Source organism: Salmo salar, chromosome 01 (genome assembly GCF_965601325.2).
Source record: "Salmo salar chromosome 01, fSalSal1, whole genome shotgun sequence".
Classification (NCBI taxonomy): Eukaryota; Metazoa; Chordata; class Actinopteri; order Salmoniformes; family Salmonidae; genus Salmo; species Salmo salar.
The window spans coordinates 127751578-127764962 of record NC_138291.1 but is presented as its reverse complement, the minus strand read 5'-3'; positions in this window follow the sequence as shown (position 1 = coordinate 127764962).

Sequence of the window (13385 nt, the reverse complement as noted above, 5' to 3'; positions counted from 1 at the left end):
AATATATCCACAATACACCACACAGTCTATAATATATTCACTATACACAACACAGTCTATTACATATCCACAATACACCACACAGACTATAACATATCCACAATACACCACACAGTCTATAATATATCCACAATACAACACAGTCTATAATATATCCACAATACACCACACAGTCTATAATATATCCACAATACACCACACAGTCTATAATATATCCACAATACACCACACAGTCTACAATATATCCACTATGAACACAATACACCACACAGTCTATAATATATCCACTATACACCACACAGTCTATAATATATCCACAATACACCACACAGTCTATAACATCCACTATGAACACAATACAGTCTATAATATATCCACTATACACCACACAGTCTATAATATATCCACTATGAACACAATACACCACACAGTCTATAACATATCTACTATGAACACAATACACAATACAGTCTATAACATATCCACAATACCCCACACAGTCTATAATATATCCACAATACACCACACAGTCTATAATATATGCACTATACACAACACAGTCTATTACATATCCACAATACACCACACAGTCTATAACATATCCACAATACACCACACAGTCTATAATATATCCACAATACACCACACAGTCTATAATATATCCACAATACACCACACAGTCTATAATATATCCACAATACACCACACAGTCTATAATATATCCACTATACACAACACAGTCTATTACATATCCACAATACACCACACAGACTATAACATATCCACAATACACCACACAGTCTATAATATATCCACAATACAACACAGTCTATAATATATCCACAATACACCACACAGTCTATAATATATCCACAATACACCACACAGTCTATAATATATCCACTATGAACACAATACAGTCTATAACATATCCACTATGAACACAATACAGTCTATAATATATCCACTATGAACACAATACAGTCTATAATATATCCACAATACACCACACAGTCTATAACATCCACTATGAACACAATACAGTCTATAATATATCCACTATACACCACACAGTCTATAATATATCCACTATGAACACTACACCACACAGTCTATAACATATCCACTATGAACACAATAAAGTCTATAATATATCCACTATACACCATGCAGTCTATAATATATCCACTGTGAACACAATACACCACACAGTCTATAATATATCCACAATACACCACAGTCTATAATATATCCACAATACACCACACAGTCCACAATATAACCACAATACACCACACAGTCTATGATATATCCACTATGAACACAATACAGTCTATAATATATCCACAATACACCACACAGTCTATAACATATCCACAAAACACCACACAGTCTATAACATATCCACAATACACCACACAGTCTATAATATATCCACAATACACCACACAGTCTATAATATATCCACAATACACCACACAGTCTATAACATATCCACAATACACCACACAGTCTATAATATATCTACTATGAACACAATACACAATACAGTCTATAACATATCCACAATACACCACACAGTCTATAATATATCCACAATACACCACACAGTCTATAATATATCCACAATACACCACACAGTCTATAATATATCCACTATACACAACACAGTCTATTACATATCCACAATACACCACACAGACTATAACATATCCACAATACACCACACAGTCTATAATATATCCACAATACACCACACAGTCTATAATATATCCACAATACACCACACAGTCTATAATATATCCACAATACACCACACAGTCTATAATATATCCACTATGAACACAATACAACACACAGTCTATAATATATCCACTATGAACACAATACAGTCTATTATATATCCACTATACACCACAGAGTCAATAATATATCCACTATGAACACAATACACCACACAGTCTATAATATATCCACAATACACCACACAGTCTATAATATATCCACAATACACCACACAGTCTACAATATAACCACAATACACCACACAGTCTATAATATATCCACTATTGTCACGTCCTGGCCAGTATATAAGGTTAATTGTTTTGTAGTTTGGTCAGGGCGTGGCAGGGGGTATTTGTTTTATGTGGTTCGGGGTGGTGTGTTTGTGTAAAGGGTGTTTGATTTAGTATTTCCGGGTTTTTGGTTGATGGTCTATGTGTTTGTATTCTATGGTTAGTCTGGTGTGTGTGTTTCTATGTTTGGTTAATTGGGGTTGGGACTCTCAGTTGAAGGCAGGTGTTGTCTGTCTGCCTTTGATTGAGAGTCCCATATATTAGGGTGTGTTTGTGTGTGTGATTTGTGGGTGATTATTCTGTGTATAGCCTTGTGCCTTACCAGACTGTTTATTTGTCGAGTGTTCGTTTTTTGTGTTTTGTTATTTTGTATGTTCATTTTTGAGATTAATTAAAAATCAAGATGAGCATTCACGTACCTGCTGCGTTTTGGTCCACATTTTCTGATGACGATTTCGCATTATCGTCAGAAGACGAAGACAACTGTGACAGAATCACCCACCACCAAAGGACCAAGCAGCAGAGGAAGGAGCAGACGGAGTTCGAGTTGGACTGGCGGGAGAAGTGGACTTGGGAGGAAGATCTGGACGGGGCCGGACCTTGGCACCAGGCTGGGGATTATCGACGCCCGCAGTGGGAAATTGAGGCAGCCAAGGCAGAGAGGCGGTGGTACGAGGCCAAGTACGCGCTGAAGGAGAAGCACGAGAGGCACCCCCAAGAAAATTTTGGGGGGGGGGCACACGGGTAGTTTGGCTAGGCGTAAGAAGAGCCGGAAGCCAGCTACTCGTGGTTATATGGAGGAGCGTATGGGGTGGAGAGCGCTATGTTTCGCTGAGGAGCGCACTATCTCACCCATACGCACGCACAGTCCGGTGCGCGTTATTCCAGCCCCTCGCAGGTGCCGTGCTAGAGCGGGCATCCAGCCTGGTAGGAGGATGCCTGCACAGCGCATCTGGTCGCCGGTACGCCTCCGAGGACCAGGCTACCCAACTCCCGCTCTACGCACGGCTACCATCAGGCCCCTGCACAGCCCAGTCTGCCCTGTACGAGCACCCCGCTCGTACAGGGCTACTAGTTCCATCCAGCCAAGGCGGGTTGTGCAGGAGGTAAGATCTAGACCGGCTGTGCGCCTCCATAGCCCTGGGTTTCCAGCTCCTGTCTCTCATGCGGACCCGGAAGTGCGTCAACCCAGTCCGACTCGTCCTGTTCCCGCTCCCCGCACTAGCCTGGAGGTGCGTGTACATAATCTGGTAAGCCCAGTACCAGCACCACGCACCAGGCTACAAGTGCGTCAACCCAGCCTCGCCAGTCAACAGTCATCATCAGAGCTGCCCGCCAGTCAACAGTCATCGTCAGAGCTGCCCGCCAGTCAACAGTCATCGTCAGAGCTGCCCGCCAGTCAACAGTCATCGTCAGAGCTGCCCGCCAGTCAACAGTCATCGTCAGAGCTGCCCGCCAGTCAACAGTCATCGTCAGAGCTGCCCGCCAGTCAACAGTCATCGTCAGAGCTGCCCGCCAGTCAACAGTCATCGTCAGAGCTGCCCGCCAGTCAACAGTCATCGTCAGAGCTGCCCGCCAGTCAACAGTCATCGTCAGAGCTGCCCGCCAGTCAACAGTCATCGTCAGAGCTGCCCGCCAGTCAACAGTCATCTTCAGAGCTGCCCGCCAGTCAACAGTCATCAGAGCTGCCCGCCAGTCAACAGTCGTCAGAGCTGCCCGCCAGTCAACAGTCGCCAGAGAGGTCAGACTGCGCTGAACTGCCGGAGTGGCCAGACTGCGCTGAACTGCCGGAGTGGTCAGACTGCGCTGAACTGCCGGAGTGGCCAGACTGCGCTGAACTGCCGGAGTGGCCAGACTGCGCTGAACTGCCGGAGTGGCCAGACTGCGCTGAACTGCCGGAGTGGCCAGACTGCGCTGAACTGCCGGAGTGGCCAGACTGCGCTGAACTGCCGGAGTGGCCAGACTGCGCTGAACTGCCGGAGTGGCCAGAATGCGCTGAACTGCCGGAGTGGCCAGACTGCCCTGAACTGCCGGAGTGGCCAGACTGCCCTGAACTGCCGGAGTGGCCAGACTGCCCTGAACTGCCGGAGTGGCCAGACTGCCCTGAACTGCCGGAGTGGCCAGACTGCCCTGAACTGCCGGAGTGGCCAGACTGCCCTGAACTGCCGGAGTGGCCCGAGTGGCCAGACTGCCCAGACTGTCCCGAGTGGCCAGACTGCCCAGACTGTCCCGAATTGCCAGACTGCCCAGACTGTCCCGAATTGCCAGACTGCCCAGACTGTCCCGAATTGCCAGACTGCCCAGACTGTCCCGAATTGCCAGACTGCCCAGACTGTCCCGAATTGCCAGACTCTCCCGAATTGCCAGACTGCCCAGACTCTCCCGAATTGCCAGACTGCCCAGACTCTCCCGAATTGCCAGACTGCCCAGACTCTCCCGAATTGCCAGACTGCCCAGACTCTCCCGAATTGCCAGACTGCCCCGACTGCCCCCCGGCGATGCCAGACTGGCCCGACTGCCCCTCGGCGATGCCAGTGTGGCCCGACAGCCTGGAACGGCCAGAACCAGAGCCACCTCCAGAAATAGGTGGGTTGGGGAGGGGGGGGTGTCGCACAGTGCCGTCGTTGACGGCAGCCACCCTCCCTTCCCTCCCTTTAGAAAAGGGGACTTTTTGTTGGTGTTGCTTGGGGTTATTTTTTGTTAAGGTGCTTCTAGGGTAGCACCTTTAAGGGGGGGGTACTGTCACGTCCTGGTCAGTATATAAGGTTAATTGTTTTGTAGTTTGGTCAGGGCGTGGCAGGGGGTATTTGTTTTATGTGGTTCGGGGTGGTGTGTTTGTGTAAAGGGTGTTTGATTTAGTATTTCCGGGTTTTTGGTTGATGGTCTATGTGTTTGTATTCTATGGTTAGTCTGGTGTGTGTGTTTCTATGTTTGGTTAATTGGGGTTGGGACTCTCAGTTGAAGGCAGGTGTTGTCTATCTGCCTTTGATTGAGAGTCCCATATATTAGGGTGTGTTTGTGTGTGTGATTTGTGGGTGATTATTCTGTGTATAGCCTTGTGCCTTACCAGACTGTTTATTTGTCGAGTGTTCGTTTTTTGTGTTTTGTTATTTTGTATGTTCATTTTTGAGATTAATTAAAAATCAAGATGAGCATTCACGTACCTGCTGCGTTTTGGTCCACATTTTCTGATGACGATTTCGCATTATCGTCAGAAGACGAAGACAACTGTGACAACTATGAACACAATATATGCACTATACACAACACAGTCTATTACATATCCACAATACACCACACAGTCTATAACATATCCACAATACACCACACAGTCTATAATATATCCACAATACACCACACAGTCTATAATATATCCACAATACACCACACAGTCTATAATATATCCACAATACACCACACAGTCTATAATATATTCACTATACACAACACAGTCTATTACATATCCAAAATACACCACACAGACTATAACATATCCACAATACACCACACAGTCTATAATATATCCACAATACACCACACAGTCTATAATATATCCACAATACACCACACAGTCTATAACATATCTACTATGAACACAATACACAATACAGTCTATAACATATCCACAATACCCCACACAGTCTATAATATATCCACAATACACCACACAGTCTATAATATATGCACTATACACAACACAGTCTATTACATATCCACAATACACCACACAGTCTATAACATATCCACAATACACCACACAGTCTATAATATATCCACAATACACCACACAGTCTATAATATATCCACAATACACCACACAGTCTATAATATATCCACAATACACCACACAGTCTATAATATATCCACTATACACAACACAGTCTATTACATATCCACAATACACCACACAGACTATAACATATCCACAATACACCACACAGTCTATAATATATCCACAATACAACACAGTCTATAATATATCCACAATACACCACACAGTCTATAATATATCCACAATACACCACACAGTCTATCATATATCCACTATGAACACAATACAGTCTATAACATATCCACTATGAACACAATACAGTCTATAATATATCCACTATGAACACAATACAGTCTATAATATATCCACAATACACCACACAGTCTATAACATCCACTATGAACACAATACAGTCTATAATATATCCACTATACACCACACAGTCTATAATATATCCACTATGAACACTACACCACACAGTCTATAACATATCCACTATGAACACAATAAAGTCTATAATATATCCACTATACACCATGCAGTCTATAATATATCCACTGTGAACACAATACACCACACAGTCTATAATATATCCACAATACACCACAGTCTATAATATATCCACAATACACCACACAGTCCACAATATAACCACAATACACCACACAGTCTATGATATATCCACTATGAACACAATACAGTCTATAATATATCCACAATACACCACACAGTCTATAACATATCCACAATACACCACACAGTCTATAACATATCCACAATACACCACACAGTCTATAATATATCCACAATACACCACACAGTCTATAATATATCCACAATACACCACACAGTCTATAACATATCCACAATACACCACACAGTCTATAATATATCTACTATGAACACAATACACAATACAGTCTATAACATATCCACAATACACCACACAGTCTATAACATATCCACAATACACCACACAGTCTATAATATATCCACAATACACCACACAGTCTATAATATATCCACAATACACCACACAGTCTATAATATATCCACTATACACAACAGTCTATTACATATCCACAATACACCACACAGACTATAACATATCCACAATACACCACACAGTCTATAATATATCCACAATACACCACACAGTCTATAATATATCCACAATACACCACACAGTCTATAATATATCCACAATACACCACACAGTCTATAATATATCCACTATGAACACAATACAACACACAGTCTATAATATATCCACTATGAACACAATACAGTCTATTATATATCCACTATACACCACAGAGTCAATAATATATCCACTATGAACACAATACACCACACAGTCTATAATATATCCACAATACACCACACAGTCTATAATATATCCACAATACACCACACAGTCTACAATATAACCACAATACACCACACAGTCTATAATATATCCACTATTGTCACGTCCTGGCCAGTATATAAGGTTAATTGTTTTGTAGTTTGGTCAGGGCGTGGCAGGGGGTATTTGTTTTATGTGGTTCGGGGTGGTGTGTTTGTGTAAAGGGTGTTTGATTTAGTATTTCCGGGTTTTTGGTTGATGGTCTATGTGTTTGTATTCTATGGTTAGTCTGGTGTGTGTGTTTCTATGTTTGGTTAATTGGGGTTGGGACTCTCAGTTGAAGGCAGGTGTTGTCTGTCTGCCTTTGATTGAGAGTCCCATATATTAGGGTGTGTTTGTGTGTGTGATTTGTGGGTGATTATTCTGTGTATAGCCTTGTGCCTTACCAGACTGTTTATTTGTCGAGTGTTCGTTTTTTGTGTTTTGTTATTTTGTATGTTCATTTTTGAGATTAATTAAAAATCAAGATGAGCATTCACGTACCTGCTGCGTTTTGGTCCACATTTTCTGATGACGATTTCGCATTATCGTCAGAAGACGAAGACAACTGTGACAGAATCACCCACCACCAAAGGACCAAGCAGCAGAGGAAGGAGCAGACGGAGTTCGAGTTGGACTGGCGGGAGAAGTGGACTTGGGAGGAAGATCTGGACGGGGCCGGACCTTGGCACCAGGCTGGGGATTATCGACGCCCGCAGTGGGAAATTGAGGCAGCCAAGGCAGAGAGGCGGTGGTACGAGGCCAAGTACGCGCTGAAGGAGAAGCACGAGAGGCACCCCCAAGAAAATTTTGGGGGGGGGGCACACGGGTAGTTTGGCTAGGCGTAAGAAGAGCCGGAAGCCAGCTACTCGTGGTTATATGGAGGAGCGTATGGGGTGGAGAGCGCTATGTTTCGCTGAGGAGCGCACTATCTCACCCATACGCACGCACAGTCCGGTGCGCGTTATTCCAGCCCCTCGCAGGTGCCGTGCTAGAGCGGGCATCCAGCCTGGTAGGAGGATGCCTGCACAGCGCATCTGGTCGCCGGTACGCCTCCGAGGACCAGGCTACCCAACTCCCGCTCTACGCACGGCTACCATCAGGCCCCTGCACAGCCCAGTCTGCCCTGTACGAGCACCCCGCTCGTACAGGGCTACTAGTTCCATCCAGCCAAGGCGGGTTGTGCAGGAGGTAAGATCTAGACCGGCTGTGCGCCTCCATAGCCCTGGGTTTCCAGCTCCTGTCTCTCATGCGGACCCGGAAGTGCGTCAACCCAGTCCGACTCGTCCTGTTCCCGCTCCCCGCACTAGCCTGGAGGTGCGTGTACATAATCTGGTAAGCCCAGTACCAGCACCACGCACCAGGCTACAAGTGCGTCAACCCAGCCTCGCCAGTCAACAGTCATCATCAGAGCTGCCCGCCAGTCAACAGTCATCGTCAGAGCTGCCCGCCAGTCAACAGTCATCGTCAGAGCTGCCCGCCAGTCAACAGTCATCGTCAGAGCTGCCCGCCAGTCAACAGTCATCGTCAGAGCTGCCCGCCAGTCAACAGTCATCGTCAGAGCTGCCCGCCAGTCAACAGTCATCGTCAGAGCTGCCCGCCAGTCAACAGTCATCGTCAGAGCTGCCCGCCAGTCAACAGTCATCGTCAGAGCTGCCCGCCAGTCAACAGTCATCGTCAGAGCTGCCCGCCAGTCAACAGTCATCGTCAGAGCTGCCCGCCAGTCAACAGTCATCTTCAGAGCTGCCCGCCAGTCAACAGTCGTCAGAGCTGCCCGCCAGTCAACAGTCGTCAGAGCTGCCCGCCAGTCAACAGTCGCCAGAGAGGTCAGACTGCGCTGAACTGCCGGAGTGGCCAGACTGCGCTGAACTGCCGGAGTGGTCAGACTGCGCTGAACTGCCGGAGTGGCCAGACTGCGCTGAACTGCCGGAGTGGCCAGACTGCGCTGAACTGCCGGAGTGGCCAGACTGCGCTGAACTGCCGGAGTGGCCAGACTGCGCTGAACTGCCGGAGTGGCCAGACTGCGCTGAACTGCCGGAGTGGCCAGACTGCGCTGAACTGCCGGAGTGGCCAGACTGCGCTGAACTGCCGGAGTGGCCAGAATGCGCTGAACTGCCGGAGTGGCCAGAATGCGCTGAACTGCCGGAGTGGCCAGACTGCCCTGAACTGCCGGAGTGGCCAGACTGCCCTGAACTGCCGGAGTGGCCAGACTGCCCTGAACTGCCGGAGTGGCCAGACTGCCCTGAACTGCCGGAGTGGCCAGACTGCCCTGAACTGCCGGAGTGGCCAGACTGCCCTGAACTGCCGGAGTGGCCCGAGTGGCCAGACTGCCCAGACTGTCCCGAGTGGCCAGACTGCCCAGACTGTCCCGAATTGCCAGACTGCCCAGACTGTCCCGAATTGCCAGACTGCCCAGACTGTCCCGAATTGCCAGACTGCCCAGACTGTCCCGAATTGCCAGACTGCCCAGACTGTCCCGAATTGCCAGACTCTCCCGAATTGCCAGACTGCCCAGACTCTCCCGAATTGCCAGACTGCCCAGACTCTCCCGAATTGCCAGACTGCCCAGACTCTCCCGAATTGCCAGACTGCCCCGACTGCCCCCCGGCGATGCCAGACTGGCCCGACTGCCCCTCGGCGATGCCAGTGTGGCCCGACAGCCTGGAACGGCCAGAACCAGAGCCACCTCCAGAAATAGGTGGGTTGGGGAGGGGGGGGTGTCGCACAGTGCCGTCGTTGACGGCAGCCACCCTCCCTTCCCTCCCTTTAGAAAAGGGGACTTTTTGTTGGTGTTGCTTGGGGTTATTTTTTGTTAAGGTGCTTCTAGGGTAGCACCTTTAAGGGGGGGGTACTGTCACGTCCTGGTCAGTATATAAGGTTAATTGTTTTGTAGTTTGGTCAGGGCGTGGCAGGGGGTATTTGTTTTATGTGGTTCGGGGTGGTGTGTTTGTGTAAAGGGTGTTTGATTTAGTATTTCCGGGTTTTTGGTTGATGGTCTATGTGTTTGTATTCTATGGTTAGTCTGGTGTGTGTGTTTCTATGTTTGGTTAATTGGGGTTGGGACTCTCAGTTGAAGGCAGGTGTTGTCTATCTGCCTTTGATTGAGAGTCCCATATATTAGGGTGTGTTTGTGTGTGTGATTTGTGGGTGATTATTCTGTGTATAGCCTTGTGCCTTACCAGACTGTTTATTTGTCGAGTGTTCGTTTTTTGTGTTTTGTTATTTTGTATGTTCATTTTTGAGATTAATTAAAAATCAAGATGAGCATTCACGTACCTGCTGCGTTTTGGTCCACATTTTCTGATGACGATTTCGCATTATCGTCAGAAGACGAAGACAACTGTGACAACTATGAACACAATACAGTCTATAATATATCCACAATACACCACACAGTCTATAACATATCCACAATACACCACACAGTCTATAATATATCCACAATACACCACACAGTCTCTAACATATCCACAATACACCACACAGTCTATAATATATCCACTATGAACACAATACACCACACAGTCTATAACATATCTACTATGAACACAATACACAATACAGTCTATAACATATCCACAATACCCCACACAGTCTATAATATATCCACAATACACCACACAGTCTATAATATATGCACTATACACAACACAGTCTATTACATATCCACAATACACCACACAGTCTATAACATATCCACAATACACCACACAGTCTATAATATATCCACAATACACCACACAGTCTATAATATATCCACAGTACACCACACAGTCTATAATATATCCACAATACACCACACAGTCTATAATATATTCACTATACACAACACAGTCTATTACATATCCAAAATACACCACACAGACTATAACATATCCACAATACACCACACAGTCTATAATATATCCACAATACAACACAGTCTATAATATATCCACAATACACCACACAGTCTATAATATATCCACAATACACCACACAGTCTATAATATATCCACTATGAACACAATACAGTCTATAACATATCCACTATGAACACAATACAGTCTATAATATATCCACTATGAACACAATACAGTCTATAATATATCCACAATACACCACACAGTCTATAACATCCACTATGAACACAATACAGTCTATAATATATCCACTATACACCACACAGTCTATAATATATCCACTATGAACACTACACCACACAGTCTATAACATATCCACTATGAACACAATAAAGTCTATAATATATCCACTATACACCATACAGTCTATAATATATCCACTGTGAACACAATACACCACACAGTCTATAATATATCCACAATACACCACAGTCTATAATATATCCACAATACACCACACAGTCCACAATATAACCACAATACACCACACAGTCTATGATATATCCACTATGAACACAATACAGTCTATAATATATCCACAATACACCACACAGTCTATAACATATCCACAATACACCACACAGTCTATAACATATCCACAATACACCACACAGTCTATAATATATCCACAATACACCACACAGTCTATAATATATCCACAATACACCACACAGTCTATAACATATCCACAATACACCACACAGTCTATAATATATCTACTATGAACACAATACACAATACAGTCTATAACATATCCACAATACCCCACACAGTCTATAATATATCCACAATACCCCACACAGTCTATAATATATCCACAACACAGTCTATTACATATCCACAATAGACCACACAGTCTATAATATATTCACAATACACCACCCAGTCTATAATATATCCACAATACACCACACAGTCTATAATATATCCACAATACACCACAGTCTATAATATATCCACTATACACAACACAGTCTATTACATATCCACAATACACAACACAGTCTATTACATATCCACAATACACCACACAGTCTATAACATATCCACAATACACCACACAGTCTATAACATATCCACAATACACCACACAGTCTATAATATATCCACAATACAACACAGTCTATAATATATCCACAATACACCACACAGTCTATAATATATCCACAATACACCACACAGTCTATAATATATCCACAATACACCACACAGTCTATAATATATCCACTATACACAACAATGTCTATAATATATCCACAATACAACACAGTCTATAATATATCCACAATACACCACACAGTCTATAATATATCCACAATATACCACACAGTCTATAACATATCCACTATGAACACAATACAGTCTATAATATATCCACTATGAACACAAGCTCAGTTTGTTTCTCTCTGATCTTCTCTGTTAATTTGTCAGCGTTATTATGATGAATATTCCTCCTGAAGGGTGTTACTAAATATACAGGATATCAACCAGTCCTCATTACTCTGGTGAATATTCCTCCTGAAGGTTTTACTAAATATACGGGATATCAACCAGTGCTCATTACTCTTGTGAATATTCCTCCTGAAGGGTTTACTAAATATACAGGATATCAACAAGTCCTCATTACTCTGGTGAATATTCCTCCTGAAGGGTTTACTAAATATATAGGATATCAACCAGTCCTCATTACTCTGGTGAATAATCCTCCTGAAAAGTGTTACTAAATATACAGGATATAAACCAGTCCTCATTACTCTGGTGAATATTCCTCCTGATGGGGTTTACTAAACATACAGGATATCAACCAGTCCTCATTACTCTGGTGAATATTCCTCCTGAAGGGTGTTACTAAATATACAGCATATCAACCAGTCCTCATTACTCTGGTGAATATTCCTCCTGAAGGGTTTACTAAATATACAGGATATCAACCAGTCCTCATTAGTCTGGTGAACTATCCTCCTGAAGGGTTTACTAAATATACAGGGTATCAACCAGTCCTCATTACTCTCGGGAATATTCCTCCTGAAGGGTGTTACTAAATATACAGGATATCAACCATTCCTCATTACTCTGGTGAATATTCCTCATGAAGGGGTTTACTAAATATACAGGATATCAACCAGTCCTCATTACTCTGGTGAATATTCCTCCTGAAGGGTTTACTAAATATACAGGATATCAACCAGTCCTCATTACTCTGGTGAATATTCCTCCTGAAGGGGTTTACTAAATATACAGGATATCAA